At 35.5% G+C, this 18,781-nt stretch overlaps 1 protein-coding gene and 1 long non-coding RNA gene across 2 annotated transcripts in view; both read left to right on the top strand.

Moving 5' to 3' along the window:
• Positions 1–18,781, top strand: part of LRMDA (leucine rich melanocyte differentiation associated) — a 645,000-nt gene that overhangs the window by 18,638 nt on the left and 607,581 nt on the right. The window lies entirely within an intron of this gene.
• Positions 1,594–5,689, top strand: LOC114055905. Its single transcript, XR_003570860.1, has 2 exons — positions 1,594–4,433; positions 5,560–5,689. It is a non-coding gene; the product is annotated as an uncharacterized LOC114055905 (long non-coding RNA).

Here is an 18,781-nt window from a genome sequence, read left to right as displayed (position 1 = left end):
CGTTATGTTGTGTTGGCATAATTAGCTCATAAGATGGAAGGAAAAGCATACCTTTATAGGATATGAGTTTATTACAAGTTCATTTTTCAAACATGTATAGAATTGTCTCAATAAAAATATGCTCTGTAGCATCTCTGGCGTTGATTTGCATCTGTTTTGAAATATTGAAATTGCTCCTTTCCAATTTCTTTTTCTGTTATAGTTCTATTTTAGATTGATGAATAACATAATGAAATAAAAAGCATAGCCAGCTGTGAGTTGATGAGACAATTAATAGGAAGAAAATTTTTAACATAGTTCCAGGGTGTCTAGAGGGTGCACAGTGTACAAGAGTTACTCCCAAATCACTAAACCCCTTTATTGCAATAAATGACTTTTTAATATCAGCTAGCAAAAAAAATAGGAGGAAAATGTTTTAATGGATGAGGTGGAAAGGGGGAATAGAATTGAAATGTCATAAAAGGCTGCCATTTTACTTTTTACTTTGTATCAAAAGTCATAAGAAAGATAGATCGGCACATTCATCTTCAGCAGTTCTTAGAACCCTGTGCTGTAAGTGCTACAGGTCTCTCTCTGTGTAACCCTTTCCTTCCAAAATGACCAGTCACTTGGGTTCTAATAACCTTGTCTGAACTCCAGGGGTTTTGAGGACTATGTTGACAAAATCTGGTAAAGGACTAACTCGTGATCTGTAGTGAGGCTGGCTGAGTTGAAGATAGATGTTTCTGAACAACAATTTGTTAAAAGTGTTAATTTTAAAATTACTTGGTTTTTGCATTTGAAATAGAACTGTCAATATAGTAAATCTTAAAAATTCTCTGTTATGATACTACTTAATACAGGTAGAATTGTCATTGGTCCTCTTTTTTTATTTCTTTTATTTATTTTTTTTAAACTTACTTCTAGTGACTACTTGAGCAGCAGAAAAAATATCAGACTAATGTTCTCCCTCCCCTCCCCACCACTGAATGTGGGGTTCTCAAATTTTGTTTGTCTTTGACAACTCTATTTATCTCCAAGGTACCTTCTGGCTCTTTTACTTCAATCCATGGTTAATGTTGATTGTTAATTTAGTTTTAGTTATTGATACCAGTAACAGAATTGGATACTTCTAGTAGGTGCTTGCTTCTATGGGTCTTCTGTGTCTTAAGGTCTAAAAAGCTAAGAATGAGTAACATGCAACTTCCTTTTATTTTAACTATTTGGATAGAAATACTGCTGCTTTGTAAATAGACTTCCTATAAAATAGAATACTAAGAGAGAAGGAAGTTTGTCTCTTGAAGGACTATTTTTATTTTTTTAAGAAAAAAAAAGTAGTCTTTTAAAATTTCTTTGGAATTCATTTTGCTAGGCAATATTTTAAAATTACATCCATGAAAATTAAGAGGTATTTGCTGCTTGGTTTTTGAGCCTTGGATGACTGTAAGTTTTTAGTGAAAGCCTTGTTCTTCCGTTCCCGTCTTGTTCTTCCGTTCCCGTCTTGTTCTTCCGTTCCCGTCTTGTTCTTCCGTTCCCGTCTTGTTCTTCCGTTCCCGTCTTGTTCTTCCGTTCCCGTCTTGTTCTTCCGTTCCCGTCTTGTTCTTCCGNTTGCCTTCAGATAGACTGAGATTTTCTCATAGTTGTTCCCTTGTGGTTCAACAATATATAATTATAAAAATAATAATGGTAACAGCAAAAAAAAAGTAGACTAAGACTGTATCTTCTGTTGTTGCTGGACTTCATTTTATAACTAAAAATCAAGAGATAATCAAAAAGGATAGGTATGAATACCAGATCTGGTCTCTCTAAAATAATTGAATTAATTTCTTTGTGAACATTCATATGCAGGAAATATGGTTGGAGCTGGTTAAGTTACCATCCTGTTCCATGCCAGGAAGAGACTAGAGAAAACATTTGGCTTGTAGAATTCAGCTATAGGAATATGTGTCTGTAATGTCACTGTTAAATTAGCTCTAGAAGAGGAAGATACTGGAATTTAACTGCAGAGACATTGTATGTGTGTGTGCACATACCCTCTTGGTGATTCCCCTCCCAACTACCAGCTGTCATACAGAATCTGGAACAGACAAAAATTTATTGGGTAGTATTTAGAAACATGTCAGTGGTAACGACTGGATCTCTGATTTCAATTATCACCTACTAAATTTAGGCTAATGTAGTGCATTTGTAGACCTGTTGAATACACTTGACATCATGTTTAAAATATTTGAAACTGCACTGGTTTTTAATATCATACATTGACTGCTTTCTTTTCCTTGCTCGCATCTGGTGCATGACAGCAGGCATCCCATGTGACCTATAAAAACTTCAGTTGTGCTAGTTTGAGTTTCTTTTTCTTCTTCAGATAATATTTCAGCAGAGGAGAAGAAATTAGTCTGAGACTACAATTGGTTTAATGAATCTACACTAAGATCTGTAATTCACCATTTCCCCCCTTTACAATCAGTGTGTAAACAGCATTTTAAGCTTTATTCCTGTTTTTACCTTTATTTTTTAAATTGAAAATTCTTGGGATTTAGGCTTCTTGGTCACTTGGGTCCTCTTAAAACTATTTTAATAGTAAATTACCTATAGTCACTATTTTTCTGCAGAATGACAGGTGAGATTTCAGGTGTAATCTGTGATTATGCACCATTTCTAGTGTTACGTTAGAAGAGATTAAAGTTTAAATCCAAATTACTGTGTTCTCCTTTGCTTATTTTGCAGACATTTTATGTGCTCTTACTTTAGGATTTTTGAGGGGGATTATTTTTAAAAAAATTTTTTCAAAGTACTGGAATACTTTATTGGAGTGCTGCTAAGTAATTTTCTGTCTTCAAATCTTGTACTTTTTCCATACCCATCATCCTCGTACGTATTTATGAAATTTATATGCTGATGTTTGCAACTCTTGAGTTTGTCTTCTATCTACTGAAATAGCAGCTGTTGAAGTAATTTGTTGGTAGCACTCAAGATTACTAATCAACATAGTCTTTAGTTTGTGTTTCCTTGTTTTTGTGAAAATATTATGAGCTTTTAAAGTTACATCCACATCTGCATGCAACTAATGTAAGAAACAAAACAGTCTCTAAATATGTGTAGGTTACTTGAAATAAGTTCATTGTTCACATCTTTATAGTTACATAGACAAACTTGGGGAATTTTGGAAGTATAAATATCCTTCTCCTTTAAAGCAAGATCCCAGCATGCTTATACTCATTTTGCTTTGTTGTGGTTTCTCATGTCTGGGAGTATATTTTTCAGAAGTATTCACAATGGTAGTTAGCGGGTTCTTTTCCCGCCTAATGCTTCCAGACATCCTTTAGATGACTTATTCTTAAGAATCGCAAAGTTATTTTAAACTGAAATAATTATAAAAAAAATCTGCGCATTTTATCTCTGAAATACAAGGCACAATAGGAGAAGATTTCAAATTGGGTATTTGAAACATGCCTTCTGCGGGAGGAAAAAAATCTTGAAGATTAAATTTTAGTAAAGTTGGATGTAGGCCTTCTGGTGAAATGTATAAGGATGTACAGTCTTACTGATGATTTCTCATTTTCAGAGTTGCTACAAGTGTCTTGGATGGTAAGTTTCACAAGTAATTTCCTCTGATGCTTATTTTATGGGGCTTTTGTTTTGGTTTTGTTGTGGAAGTTGTCTGTGATTCCTGAAATTCTCCAAGCCAAGCATGGATGCAGATGGCATCCAATAATTGCAAGGGATCTGTCTACCTAGAAGCTTCATGTTATTATCAGTTACCATCAAAAAGGAGCAGTGTTTACTACTCTGATTAAAACTTGTCCAATGCAATCCTAAAACTCATAATTGATCACAAGTCACAGAAAAGGCCTATCTAAGTTCATTACATCCAACCTACATATAAGCTCTATTTATCTTCCTTTCACAGAGATAAGTTTTTCTCAATGGAGAGTCTTTCTAATGTGAGCCCTACGTTGTTTTTACTTTTCCTTGCATGTTTGAAAAATGAAACGTAAGGTCTGAGAAGTAATCAACATATGAATTTCAATCATAAACTAAGAACAGTCTAAGTTCTGAATAGCTTGTAGAATTTGCTTTGCTCTGTTATGTGTTTCTTTAGTAGTTTGAGACCTCCTGATGAGTAGATTCTGTTCTGTGCCATCAGTTCTAATCTGTTTTGTTGCTCCTACCATAATGCTGGGATTTTGGAAGCATGCAGGGTGGGTATTTCACTTGTTTGTTTTGATATGTTCTAATGATAGAGTATTGGTTTGCCTATATAGGGAACTTCTTTGCTGGTCCACTTTGATAACCTTTCTAATTGCTCTGTACTCAGTTCTTCTCAAATCATTCGTGTGCTGCCTGACTGCTACCTTGGATGACCCAGTGATGGACAGTTGTGCTGGCTTCCACTTTATTCCCACAAATCCTTCTATTCTCTGTGGCTGCAGAAATGTTTCCTCTGGTTCCAGGTATCTTATCTCACATGATAGCATAGAGCCTGCCAAACATATGTTTCTACAGCACCTAGCTGTACTTTTGCCTTCTCTTTAAGTCAGTAAGACAGTTATTGCTTTCAGTGCTTCAAGGTGGAACTTCTTCACAAACGTGTTACTCTTTGTTGCGAGTCTGTTGTAGATGGTGCATCTGTTCTCTGCTTGCTATGTCAGAAGATCGTGTACGTTCTTGAAGACTAGAAAGGGAAAAAAATTTATCCTGTTGCTTTTCTCTCCTTGTTAAAGCTGATAGGTCTAATATAATAAAAGTGACTGTTACAGTCATGAACTTTAAACTAGGAGGCTCAGGACTTATATTGCATAAGCAGACAAATAAAGTATGTTTTATATCTGCAGAGGAGGAAGGTAAATACGGTGGTATTTCTTATAATTTACAAGCCCCATCAGTAATAAAAGTCTTGAAGTGCATTAAACTTAATCCTTATGTTAGGGGCTTTGCCCTATTTTCTTATTATTTTTCACAAATGCTTCATAAACCATCATAGTGCTGTGCAGTGATTTCTGTGTAGTAATCAGAGGTCATAGTGGAGAACTGTAGTCGGAATAAAACCAAGTTTATACTCTGTGGACAAAAAATAATTACTTGACTAAGAAGAAGCAAAAAGCATTACACAATCTCATAAAAGCCAAAAAGAAGGGACAAAAGTAGAGAATGGTGACTGCTTACTTTTGTTATTAATGTGTAGTTTACTTTTAATTCGTTGCTTCTGTCACACAGGGCTGTCCTTCTGTTGAATGATCTGAATGTCCTTCAGGCATAGATCACATTTATTCTTGTTTTGAATGTGAACAACTATTAATTTACTCCACTGGAAAGGAAATAAGATTACAACAAAGGAAGTTCATGTTGGAAAGAGTAGAAGGGAGTTTTATATTGATACTGACTTCGCATTTTGATAACTCTTTGTGATGCTTTCTTATTGCCTGACTCCTACAGGAGAGCAGTGATGCATTATGTGAAGACAAATGTCTTGGGAACAAAAAGATCCTTTTCTGCCAAAGCTGGAAGATGGATCTGGCTCTTTTTTTTTTTTTTTTTTAATAATTATTTTTAAAATTTTTTCTCCCCCTTCTCCTTCAGAGAAGTCCAAGAAAACCGACACTGACAGAAGACGAAAATGTTATTTATGATGACATCATGTATTACCCAAGCAAATCTGTTTTGTGAAAGATTTTTTTTTATAGTGTTGAAATAAAGAATCAGTGAATCATTCTTGAAGGAATATTGGTTCAGATTATTCTTCCTTCTATCACCACTGTCCCACCCCTGCTTTTCCTTTTCTACTTTGTCTGTTTCTGGGGGTCTCAATACTGATGGTAGCTACAGATGGTTGTTAAAGAAATTATCTTTAGTCCTTAAGCATAGCTGCTTCATATGGATTGATGTTATGCAAGAATAATCTCTGATTATGAGACACCAGCTATAACAGTATATATATATATATATACCCCCAACTATAGCAGTATTGGTGCTGATTTGCTGGCTCCTACATTTCATTGCAAATTAATTTGGAGGTATAGTAAGTTTCCTTTGCTGAAAAACTGTAGCAGCAGCATCTACTAATGGAAACTGAGTTGTTTTCAAGCAGGTATCCATTTATAGATATCTGACTTAGTTAAACTGAATTTTGGCTATCAAATGGTGTGGATAAAACCAGTCAGAGTATTTGCTGAGTTGATGTTGTCATCAGCAGCAGAGAAGAGAGCAGATAAATAAAATACAGACAATATTGCAACACTGAATCAGTTAAAAAGAAAGCAAACTGGTAAAGTTATGTAGATTACAATAGTTTTACAGACAATGCTAGACAATAAGGCTAAAAAGGAGTTGAGGTTAGTTACATGAGTGGCTGGAAAGAGGTGATGACTCGATGAAAGTCTCAGACTGTGACTGGAACAAAATTCTCGGACCAAATACCAGTATCTTGGCTAAGATACTGGGGGAGCTGGGAGGCTGAGCATCTGTTGCCTGCTGGGGGTACAAATGATCGCAGAGACAGGGGAGTCACATCAATGTTGTAAAAGCCTTTTCCCTTGCAATTAGGTAAAACAGGGACATTTATGACTGTTTCATTAAATTCTTTCAATTTGCTGTAGTTCATAACTCAAAGGAAATACAAAATATACAGAAGCAATTGCAGATATGTCTAAATTGGCACTTAAAAAATGTTACTTGATCCTTCCATAGTCAATAATAGTTAGCCAACTGCACTCTGCCTAGTGTCTGAGGACCCAGTGTAACCTTTTTACTAAAAGAAAAATAGCATAGATTTAAATAACTGTTAATGCAATACATCTGTTCTAAAAAGAATACAAACCAATGGTACAACTAAATTCAAGCTTGATTGTGGTGACTGTGATCATAATAAGCAACCCCTTGTTTTTTTAAATTTTTTTCCTATTGTATAGAATGGACCTCTGATATAAAGTAAGTATTTAAACATGTTTTGCTATTATTTACCCTTCTGAATATACTATACGTGCAATTGCTTTTCCAGCTAATGCTGTTCGGTGGGAGGGCAAGGTTTGCAGCATCGCACAACCTTTTCAGAAAGTAGTTTGAAACTTGGGAGTTCTGTGTTGTGTCAGGCAAGATGCTTCCTGTCAGTTTATCTGAAGTGTTTTGTCACTGCAGAAACGTAAGAAGAGGAAGGTGCATCTGTCTTCACAAAAGCAAAATCTGGAGCCTCACGCGTTTGTGGAAGTCTTGCCCAGGGGCAAGGCTGGGGCTTCAGGCTCATGGTGAATTCCTGGCTCGTTCAGTCAAAGCATCAAATCTCTTGCCTTACTTTTGCCACGAGTCAGTGCTTTGCAGAGAGCTAAGAGTTAATGTACATTATTTCTGTACAAAGCAAGTGCTGCCATGTGATTTGGAGTCCTATTCCTCATTTCCCCTCACTTTGAGCAGTTGTATGCTGTATCTTACTTCATAATTCTTGAAGAGTCAGGTTGATTGATTTTTATTTAATATGTGTTAGGCCTCAACCTTTCCCCAGTCTCCTTTTGACCTTGTCAGATTTCTCTCTGGTATTCCTCCTCCTCCTATTTTGAAACCATTAAATTCTTGTAATATAAATTGATTTACACCTCAACTTTGGTAAGTATTTTTGAGAAACAGAAAAAGTGATGCATGCAGAAAAATAGTTTTCTCTTGGGGAGACCCTGAATGCTCTGGGCAGAGCTGTGAAGACTGTGTCCTTGCAAACTTTCACTTATCTTGTAACTTATTCAACATAATCTATATAAAGACTACAGCAAAGTTGGTAAGAAGTCTTTCATCATCTATAGAAAACATATACTAGCGTAGCAGTACTATCTATCTACCTACGTATCTGTATCTATACTGTGATGTAGACTGTCGTGGCATCTGAAAAGGTGACTGTTTTTTTCAAGTTGACAGTCATATAGCATGCACTTAACCATGTTTTTAATTGTTTTGTAATACAGGAGTGGAATTAATGTCCTCGTGTGCTTTGCTGAGTCAAGATTTGGTGGATTCCTCTGCTCATGTTTCATGCTGTTAACTCTCTACCGATGTTCTTTCTGCTAATAGTGATAAAGTCACAAAGCAATTATACTCCCACAAGCTGTCCTTTAATAACCTTTGTCATTTGTCAGAATGCATTAGGGCCTTGCAAATTTTTACAGAGAAGCTGTTGGTCTTCATGAACTAATAGAGTGCTCTGATGTGCCAGCTCATCCTCCTTGCCAAATTGCTGTTGGTTCAGAGGGGAGCTCACTTCAGTTTAAAGCAAAATCTTACACCTGTTTCTATTAGACCAAAGGATTTTCCAAAAAGATCAAAATCTGTGTTTTAAGCTTTTCAATTATCTTTGAATGTGAATGCAATGTATGTTAAACTAGAAAATACATAATGATCTTCATATTATAAATGGTAGTGCTCTTCTCATAACCACATATTTATGATGCTTCACCTCTGTGAGCACTGGGGACTTAAAATACTGCTGTTTATACTACAAAGGCAAAGTAGTACACACAGTGTGATTCTGTCTTCTAAAATTATTTTTTTTCTTAAATTAGTGTTACAATTGCAAGAAGGTGTATTCCTCCTTGTAATCTACCAGCATGCAGTGGATAATTGGGGTTGACATGTTCTTGGGTTACCTGCTATAAAGGAAAGTATGTGGGAGGGAAAGAGAGCAACTCCCTGTAAAACCATTTAATATTTTGGTAACTGTCTAGTTAAAAACTAACTGTCTAAAAAAAGGGATAATTCTATTTCAGTTGAGGTAATTTGAGTGTCTAAATTTCCCTTCAACAGATAGAGAACTCTGATGCTTAAAGTACCTACTGCGTCTCTACTGCAGGGATTGCTTTCTCCTTGGTAAAATCATGTTGAAGCCTGATGGATCACTGTTACTTTGTAGATGTGTACATGCCAGTATTCAGTTCTTGGATACCCAAGGAGACAGATAAACTTTATAGAAGCCAATCAAATAAACATGCTTTGCTGACCTCTGACTGGAGCTGGGATATATCAATAAACTATATTGCAGTTTTTAGTACAGTAGTCTATGACCTTTTGAAATATTCAAATGCATTTTAGCATTATTACTATTTGGAAAATAAAGCTTTAACACACTCTACATTCCATCCTTCTGCCTGTTCTGGCAGGGTTAGACTAGAGACTATGCATGTCTATGAACAATATAATTCACAAGGAATACATTTAAATTAGCAGGTAAGCAACCATTACAAAAAGTTATTGACTTTGACAGAAGTCTTTTGTATCTGATATCTTCTCTGAAGCAAACATTTCTTTTTTCTTTAAATATTTTTGATTTTTTTTTAATTGCTTATCCCACCTGTGCCACTTTATTACTGTAAAAAGTTGGGTAAACTATGCATCAGAGAAATTTCATTGTTATGCTACTGGTGTTTCTGTTACATCTTTCCTCTGTTGCTTGCACGAATATGCAAATATATGTATTCTGTCTCATTGCTGAGCTGTTAGATTCAATATTCTGTGTGTGGCTTTTATTTTTATTTTACAAATACCCATCTGGCAACTGAAGACAAGTATTTTGTTGACAGATTAGAAAGGTTCAAGGTTTTTGAAGTTTGTACGTCCTGTAAAAAAGACAGGCCAATTTTTTCTCTCTGGGCTGTCTCTCATAAGCTCGTAAATTGCTCTTAAAGCTAGATAGAAAAAGTACTGAAGGCAACATCATATTTAAGAGTTTAAATGTGCTGATTGGAGTGTCTGAGAGCCTAACCTCAGGCAAAAGGTCTTCTGTTCAGTCTTTTTGACTGATGTAGAGTGGTCCACTGTTAATAATTTACTTTTGAGACCTACTAAATGAAAAATAGGAGGCTCATAGCATCAGTATCACTGTTCATCTTCCCTAGAAAATATGAACTCGTTGTATTTTGATGTATGTTTCCATTCTTTACACACTTGACTGTTCTCTAATGTAGCCACTGCATCTGAATTTTTTTCCTTAATGAGCAATGTTTTTATATCTACAGAATGCATAGCTTGCCCTGTAGGACCTTATGTTCACTTTTAGTCTTCTCTATTTGTGTAGTAAATAAAAAATGAGTAACACTGCCATTAGCCATTTTATATGCATTGCTCCTGACCATGCTTGTGAGTAATCTGCTGAAGAGTGTGCACGTCTTCAGTTTGAAGCAAAATGGGGCCTGTAATAATTTCATCTTTTAAATTAACATAAAATACAGATGGAACATTTGTTTAAACAAGGATTTTGATGGCTGTGTAAAAGCAATGTGCTATAGGTTTAGGTCCAATCCTTGCCAGATGAAAGTGTGTTGTACTTCAGTCTCCCATTTTAGTAGGTATAAAAGAGATGAAATGCAGGTTGGATAATCTCTAGATTGTCTTCTGGAGTTCTAAAGCTTATTTGCTTTAATAAAGGATCAGTATTTTGCATTTTAGAATGTCTGAGGCAATTTTGGCAAAGATGTGTGAGGCAAATATTTCATGTGTTGCTTGAATGATTGTTCAGTGAGGAGGGTTGTTTTCTTAGGAAAACATGACATCAGATTACACAAAAAAGTTTTGAAAAGTAATTTTTATTCTCTGAAAATAAGTGTATTTTCTGAAATAGTGTATAGTTTTTATAGATTTTACAAGTGAACACTAATTCTTCTGAAGGTAAATAATTACGTAAGTAGTCAGCTTGCTGAAGAACTTCTTAATATTTTTAAAGAGAGTTTGAATATCAGAGAGTTGAACAGATGCTGTAAGATGTATAGCTCATTCAAAACTTGTAGAGTGCAGAAGGAGTAGAGATGAAACAACCTGTTCTTTTATTGATTGTTATGTTATTAATTTTTAAAATTTGTCTGGGTTGATTATTGTTTTTCTTCATGATATTTCCCATTAAGGATGAAGATACACCCTTGGTAGAATCTCGATATTTTATAAAGTGAGACAGACTCTTTAGAAACCAATATAATTATTCAACTGCACCTCTTAATACTCAGTCTAGTTATGGGATATGTATTTAGAATAACCCTGAAGGTCAGATTTTAAGTGCCTGTGTTCTAGATCCGTGTTGAAAAAATGTAAAACTGCTAGTGAGGATCAAAGTGGGTTTTAAGCTCTTTAAACATTTATTATATCTTTGGAAATAGAATGAACCTTGGTAGCAGCTATTATCTTGCTTACAATTAATGTTGACTAAAGTAAAGATTTATAAAAGTGAGCATTTAAAAACTTCTCAAGCTTCCTCAGATCTTGTCAACCTGGTTTACCTGTACTAGTCTGAAACTGGTGCTGAAACAGAGAAGGAGAGACAGATAAATGGGCAATTACTGTGGCTCCAGAAAGCTCTGGTTTTGTCCCTGTTGAAGAGGGTTGTTTTCCCTTCTAATCGCCTCAGGAGTGTTGCCTGTCTCTCTTTTTTTAGTCTGATCATCAGAGCTCTATTTAGATTTTTGTTGCTGTCCACTCCTGTTGATTTTTTTCCATCTACAGCTTATATGCTTTCTACCTATCATTAAAATATTCTTAAAAAATTGAATAATTCCAAATGAGATGCCTGTAAATCAATAGGCAACATTTCTGGGTCACTGTACCAGGCCTTCTCTTTAAACAAGAAGATAATGTTTGTAGTTTTGGGAAACAGAAGAAAAGGGATAATATATTTCTTCACAATAAAAGATAATTAGGTTGTCTTAGTCAAGTTAGGTCATCTCTTTAGCTATGTAAAAGCGCATCAGAAAAGTACACATTGCGCTTTCCCTGCCTCTTCATTTCCTTAGATGATAACAGGAAAAAGAATGTGGGGAACAGGACTCTCATTCTGTTTGGTATTTAATACTCTGAAATTGAGCATGGTTACCAGGACTTCCTGGTATGAGGTGTGAGGAGGTAATGAGACAAATTTCTTGTCCTGAATTTGGAGATTGGTTTTTAATGTGTAAGTGTGAATTTCCTTAAGGTATTTGAGCACATTTCGGTTTTGCTATTGTAAAATTGGAGAAATCAACCCTACTACTTCATTAATTTTTGGTGAACTGAGATGCCTTGGGCATGTTCGTGCTTCTGCTATGACATGTGAAGCAGTCTGAGGTAACTTCCTTAACATTTTGGCTGAAGAGGGCAAGTATAATGTCAGGCTCCTTTGATCTTGGCTTCCTATGCAGTCTTCTGGGAGAAGTATTCACAATGTCTGCATCCTAAGTGTTTGAATACTTCCTATTGATTAAAATTACTGGTGTCACGTATCTGTTGAAATGAAGAAGTCAAATATTTAAGGAACCATGGAGTATCAACATACTGATTTTTATCCCAGTGATGTTCTTTGACTGTTAGTTCCATGTGCTGTTGTTTGTACAGTGCTTACAGACTGAAAAGAAATCTTCTCTAAAATGTACAAAATTTGTAATCTAGGTGGAACTTGGAAATCCCATTCTCTCAAACTGAAGCATAGAACTTAATTCCTGTTCAGGGATACAACAAACTCTGCATCTCTGTTCCCATTTTTAACTTTTTTTTTTTTTTAATTCCACTCAGTGAAAGAGAAAAGAATATTGAAGGCTGGAAAGGGCCTTATCTGGCTATACCTTAAGGATAAATCTAAAATCTGGTTGCAAAATCTGGTCATTATTTCAGCTGCTGCTTTTCTCTCTTTCTTTTCTGTCTCCCTCTTCCCCCAAAAGATTGGCTTGAGTATAATAATTCTGAATGTTATAGAAGGTGGCTCTCTATCCTTTTCAAAGCAAGGCATTTCAAAAAGCAGTGATATAACTATTCCTTGACATTCAGGCTGAGCATGTACTTCCTTGTAAGTGTATTCATTTTTTTCATGGAGCCTGAAAGGATCTCCTTGAAGGCTAATTATACTTCATTGATAGACCCTTTATTTTGCTACCATACTTATTACCATACTCTCTATTTTTTTTATTTTATTAATTTTTGCTATTTGACTCTCTCAAAAAAAAAAAAAAATCTGATGGTTGAGTGAGCACAGCCAAAGTGGCAAAACCTTCTCATCCCTGCCCCATCCCATCTAAGGTTTACTAGCCAGAGGGATGAATAAGGAAATGTAGATGTTGAATACATTACTTAACCCCTCTTTGCCCTATACTTGCATTTATAAAATAGAGATTAAAATAGAGACTGAAACCACAACAAATGCTGAAACTTAATGCATGTTGGTGAATCACTTACTACTGCCAAATATGCTACATAAATACTGTTAATGTTATCTGAATTATGTCATTCTTTGGTAAAAATAGAATCAAATATGTTCTTGCTTGTGCTGCAGAATTTATGGTTCAGCATATTGATTTCCATCTGTGATGATCTTACAACATGCTAAAGTTGGTAGAGATCTGTCAGAGCATTGGTGCAATATTTTATTACTAATCAAAGACAAAAACATTTCTGGTCCAAGAATTACAAAGCGTGTTATGTACTTGATATATAGAGTTAAATTTCTCTTCCCATGCCCCAAGTAAATTGCAAATTAACACTAATAAATCACATTGCAGCAGTTGGTAAGAACTGAAAGTATATTAATAATTAAATAGTCCTTTTCAGCCACCCCTCCCCGCATGCTTTTTTATGTGATGATTTTCTAGGCTCAAAATCAGTGTGTCTCATGCAGGCTACCTATAATATATAGTTGTTTCAAATCAGCTTTACTTACTGAGCTTTTTCTAGTAATGGAGCTCTGTCAGCAAAAAGCATATGCACCAGCAAATAATGAACGATGGACTTGTGTCAAATGGAAGCTTGAAAGGTACTTCTGTCGTTAGATGGATTAGTCTGAACCAGGAGTTCAAAACTCCTCAAGTGTAATTGTTTCAGAGAAAAGGTATCCCTGGATTGATAGGGGAGGCTAAGCATTGAGAGTTGGAGGAAGGACTACTTCATCAGATGCAAGTGAGGCTTTACTAATGCACAGGAAGGATAGGCTTTGCTGTTACAATATTGCTGGCTTGATATTTCTGTGAGTTTTCCTCTTTTTTATTTTTTTTAAATGTGAAATATTTTTGGGATTTTTTTTCTTACAAAATTAGCAAGCCTAATTCCACTATGTGGCTATTTTAACAGGAATTTTGAAATAATATTTTGTATTTTTCATACACTTTCTAAAAATGTTGGTTCTTGTTTCAGTAGTTGTTTTGTTAACTATGAAACCACTTTAATCTGCTAGAGTTATTCTATAGCTACAACTGATTGTTAGGGATTACTATATAAATACAAAAAATTCTTGTGTGAACTGTCTGCAAATTGTATTTTATATAGTGTTCTAATACTGTAGTTCATTAAATATATTATGCTCTTGTGTTGATAATATGTAAATCTCATTGGGAAGAAAAAATTTGCAGGGAAAGAAATTTACATGAGGAATTAAACTTTTGAAGTATTTTTCTTGAGGTTTTTTTGTATGTATATCGTTTTGGCTGTGCTTTAAATGGGTCTGCCATAAGTGTTCAACAAAAGAATAACTGTAAGCAGGGAGGCTTTCACTGCTCCTCAGTCTTTCCGTTGTGCCAGTTTTTCCTTCTCTTCTGCTTCTTTGCAATTGTTAGCCTTCATGTGAACTGAAAGGTACTTCAAAACATTGGAAGAAAATAGTCTGAAAGCTTCATGCGCATTTGCTTCATAGTAAAGAGAAGTAAAGAAGTTGAAGACTTTTTCCACTGACAGGTGTTTGTGTGTCAGAGCAATGAATGCTTTTGATGGCAAACCCATTGCTTTTCTTCATTGTACTCTTCTTTCTAAATATTAAAAAAAAAAAAAAAGACAAATTCTGACAACAAAAAACAAAAATTCTCCAAACTGTATAATAGAAAGCTTGCTTTATTTATTTATATTTTATAAAATAAGATATTTAAATTATTTCAATGGCTATTCACTTTCTTTCTGTGTGGGTAAAAAAGACAGCAGTTGAGCAGTGCCTGAGAAAGGTGAAGATACTTGTGAGTTGTATTCTTCTTTATTGTACAAAACTATTGTTATCTTGTGATTAGGTGCAAAATTGCATTGTATTAGAGACTGCAGGCCCTCCTTTAAAATAGTATAAATAGAGTCCTATCTTAGAGCATAAAACTATTCTAGAGCACCTCTTTTTTTAAAAATATTGTTTTCACATTTTTAAATCCTGTTGTGTTAGTTTAATAGCATGGCACATGTCTGTCTTATTTACTTAGTTTATACTCTGACTAAAGACAGTAATTGGAGATTATTTTGCAGATGCTATATGTTCTGATCTTTGGTTGTTTTCATATGTTAAGCCGTGCAATACAACTGCATCATATGGAATTGTATAGGCATCAATAACACAGTCAAATGGACGATGTGGAAGAGATTAAAAACAAGAGTTGATAAAAATATGACTTAGTATGCCTATTATTTCAAACGTAAGAAACCTCTCTTCTGTTTAATATCAAAAAAGTTAACTAACTAAATAAATACCCAGTTTGGTTGTGATTAAGTTAATTTTTTCTTTCCATTAACAGTGAGACAAATCAGTACGATGGTTAAAAATGGTAGTAAAGTATGTTTAAACTTACATAGACCAATGTTTGACAGAAGTTCTGGGCTATTAATTCTTGCAGGAAGTAGAAATAGATGCCATGTAAATTGTGCTGCAAACTGGAATTGACCCAGTAGCATAAACCAGCCCTTTTCAGGAATACTCCTAATCAAACCTAATTTGCAGAAAAAGCCAATGTGGAGTGTGAAGTAAGCAGAAAGCAGGTTTAATCCAAAGAAGTTTTCCTCTTTTACCTCAAATCATTTTCGATATATATGATCCAGTTTTCACTATCTAGCTTTTGTGGATAACTTTGAAAAATACTGACACATTATCTTTTGTGGGAAAATTAAGTATTATTTCAGAATTTCTGGAAATGCTAACTTTTCTGTACAACATATCTAGAGGGTTATTTAATAATACCTTTCCATCCAATGCTGGTAAAAGTTTTCTGGGGTCAGGCTTTTTTTATATTTATCTTCCTATTTGTGTCAATGTGCAAGAATTCGCTAATAGCACATTTGAAAGGGATTGCAAAGTAATGTGTCTGCCTAATTACCATTGACTTCTAAAATAACTAGGCTTGTGAAAGTCTCAGCATAAAATACTCAGGCAAGTGAGGAGTGTGCTCCAGTGTGGAGTCCCCCAGTAGGGAAGGGAGCAGGTGTTTCCCAGCATGGTCCTGTTGAGCACAGGTCTGCACTAGCAGGCCCGTACCTCCCTGTAGTGCAGGATGCTTATGTGTCAGGCTCAGCTAACTTGCAGACCTGTGACAGGGGCCCTGGAAGAGCTTAGAGGCCAAGGCGTGTGCTACAAATACTGTGTGTGAGAGTTGCAGCTGGGGAGTAGTAGGGAAAGGTCAGAGTCATTTGACTCTTTAGGGAATGCTCAATCCTCAACAGTTTTGAAGAGTCTGAGAAGACAAGTTGGATGTTGGGCACCTGAACAGTGGACGTGTTGAGTGGTGATAATGTGCAGACTGGCTCCACAGAACCTCTTGTCGTAAGGAAGGTGAATTTTGCATCTTGGCTGAAGCTGCTGTGCTATTGCTGGCCCTTGTGGTTTTCCTTTTTCTTCACCCCCAAAGCTGGGACCAAATCTCTTCTAGAAATAACACAACCATAGTAAGGTGCAAACAGGATTGTCCTCTGTGTTACATTACTGCACAATGATATAAAAGTGTAAATTTTAAAAAGAAAGTGTGAGATATTGAAGTGATGTCTAAATGTAAATTTTGACCAACCTTCAGCATCGACACGCTTGCTGTATATTTTTAATTGCCACCTATATAGCAGGGACATACATGTCTGACCATGAGTTCTGATTGGAAGCTAAGATAGCCCAACAGGGAGTTCTTGGAGGGGGAAAAGAGGAAGAGACGAGTTGCCAAAGTGCTACAGAACCTTAAGGGATTAGTCAAAACCTTTGTCAGTGAGATGAGAGATTTTAGCCTGGACTGTCCTCCTTAGTGCTCACTGAAAAAAACCCCAAACAACAAAACCATAAAAAAGTGTGACCTGTAGTCATGAAGTCACACTGCCTTTGTCTCATGTGAAATTGTACTTTGCACTATCTCAAATCTTTTCACAAGTGGACTGTTTTCCACCCTCCCCCACAGCTTCCACTTGATGTTAAAGCTATAAACCAGTGATATGCCTGAGTAGAGCTAGTCACAGATGCTCTACCAGCATGTGACTGGTGTGCCTAAGCTTTATCATTCCTGTTAACTGACCCTTTCACTAAAAGTTTAATAGGGGATAAATTCACATGTGAATTCATAATCCCCTCAGTTGTGCCAGAAGGATTCCTTAACAAGCAGGCAACAAAGAGAATCTTATACAGCTAGATTTTTTATTCCTCCTCCTCCTCTTTCCAAATTTATTGGGTAGACTACTTCAAGGATGTGTCTTTAACTGTCATCCCAATATTTGTTTGTGCATAACCTAAACAAAGGCAATATATTCAGTGTGGCTTTCTGAGCAGCTTTATGCATGGAATTGAAAACATTTTTGAGCTTTTAAGTACAATAGGTGGAAATACTCTATCCTTCCAAATATTTATTATTTAGTATTTCTTATTCACTATAACATCAGAATTATACTTTCCTAGCATGTATCTCTTGAAACTTAAATGAAATGTTTATTGTGCCATATTAGTTCATGGAGGCTCTTTTGTTATTCAGAATTCTGTATATCATTTGCTACTCTTACCTAGAGAAGCCTGTAAATGCAGATATTGCAAATATTTTTAGTATAAAACACTTCTAATCAACTTGGTTACTGTTATTTTGATTTTGGAAAAAGAAATTGTTTCTCATAATGTGCTGTTGAAGTGCCTTTAAAGTGATGATATCATCACTTAATTACATTTAAAAGCTTTAGGATTGCAACATTTATTGAGCAGTGCTCATGGAAAAAATATAATGGATGTCTGGAGACTCTGCTTTTGTAAAAAGGACACTGCTTTTTGTGGCCTCTGTTAAATAATGTGTAATTTTTAAAATTTGATATTATATTTTTGGCATGGAAAACAAGGAAAAATGCATGATCTCTTTACAGTACTTGGTTTTCTGAACCAAAACCTACTGGCGTGTGCTAGCCTGAATGAAATGTCTTCCAAAGCTTATTCAAGGGCCCCAGCTTTTCGTAATTTCATTGTATAAGCAACCAAGGTTGCATAGATATTTTTGTTCTGGTTAAACTCTGTCTTGTCTATTGGTAGGCAAGTACTTTTAAGGAATATTTTTTGCTGTGAGACCTGTCACATTCTAGAGGTCTTTGTAACTTTAGAACTTGGCATTTCCTCAGTGGAACCAATAAAATGTGGATTTGTTTTGTTAAATTTTAACAGAAGAAGGATGCAGATGTCTTTGGCAGGAAGAAATCCCGTGTGAGTATACAATCCTGAGGGAAGGGAGGAATGTGTATATGGTGGGGGAGGAAGAGTGTGAGCCAGGTTTTGGAATCAAGAAAGTCAGCTGCAGGGAGTCTTGGAAGTTAGTAGTGAGGTGTTGCTTGCAGTGTCTGGTTCTGACTAGTTGCGTGTTTTCTGTTTACCTTTTTTTTTTTTCTTTTTAAGAATTTGAGACATTGTGCACTGAAATATTTTTACTTCTGAAATACAAAGGAAGTTATTAGCTTTCAAGAACTCAGCAACTAATTTCTCTTCTCTTTCCTCTCTGCTTGTTCTTCCCCTCACCTCAAGTTAAACTGTTTTAGGAACTAAGTAAAGTAGTTTTCTCCCTAGTAATCCTTTGGAGTTGCAACATCCTTAATTTGGAAGAAGCTTTTCTGTATTTTGTGATGATGGTTCTGAGGTCTGAAA

Source organism: Empidonax traillii, unplaced genomic scaffold, assembly GCF_003031625.1.
Source record: "Empidonax traillii isolate 1590-97213 ecotype Southwest subspecies unplaced genomic scaffold, ASM303162v1 scaffold71:size1317347, whole genome shotgun sequence".
NCBI classification, from domain to species: domain Eukaryota; kingdom Metazoa; phylum Chordata; class Aves; order Passeriformes; family Tyrannidae; genus Empidonax; species Empidonax traillii.
This window is presented reverse-complemented; position numbering and strand designations above follow the sequence as displayed.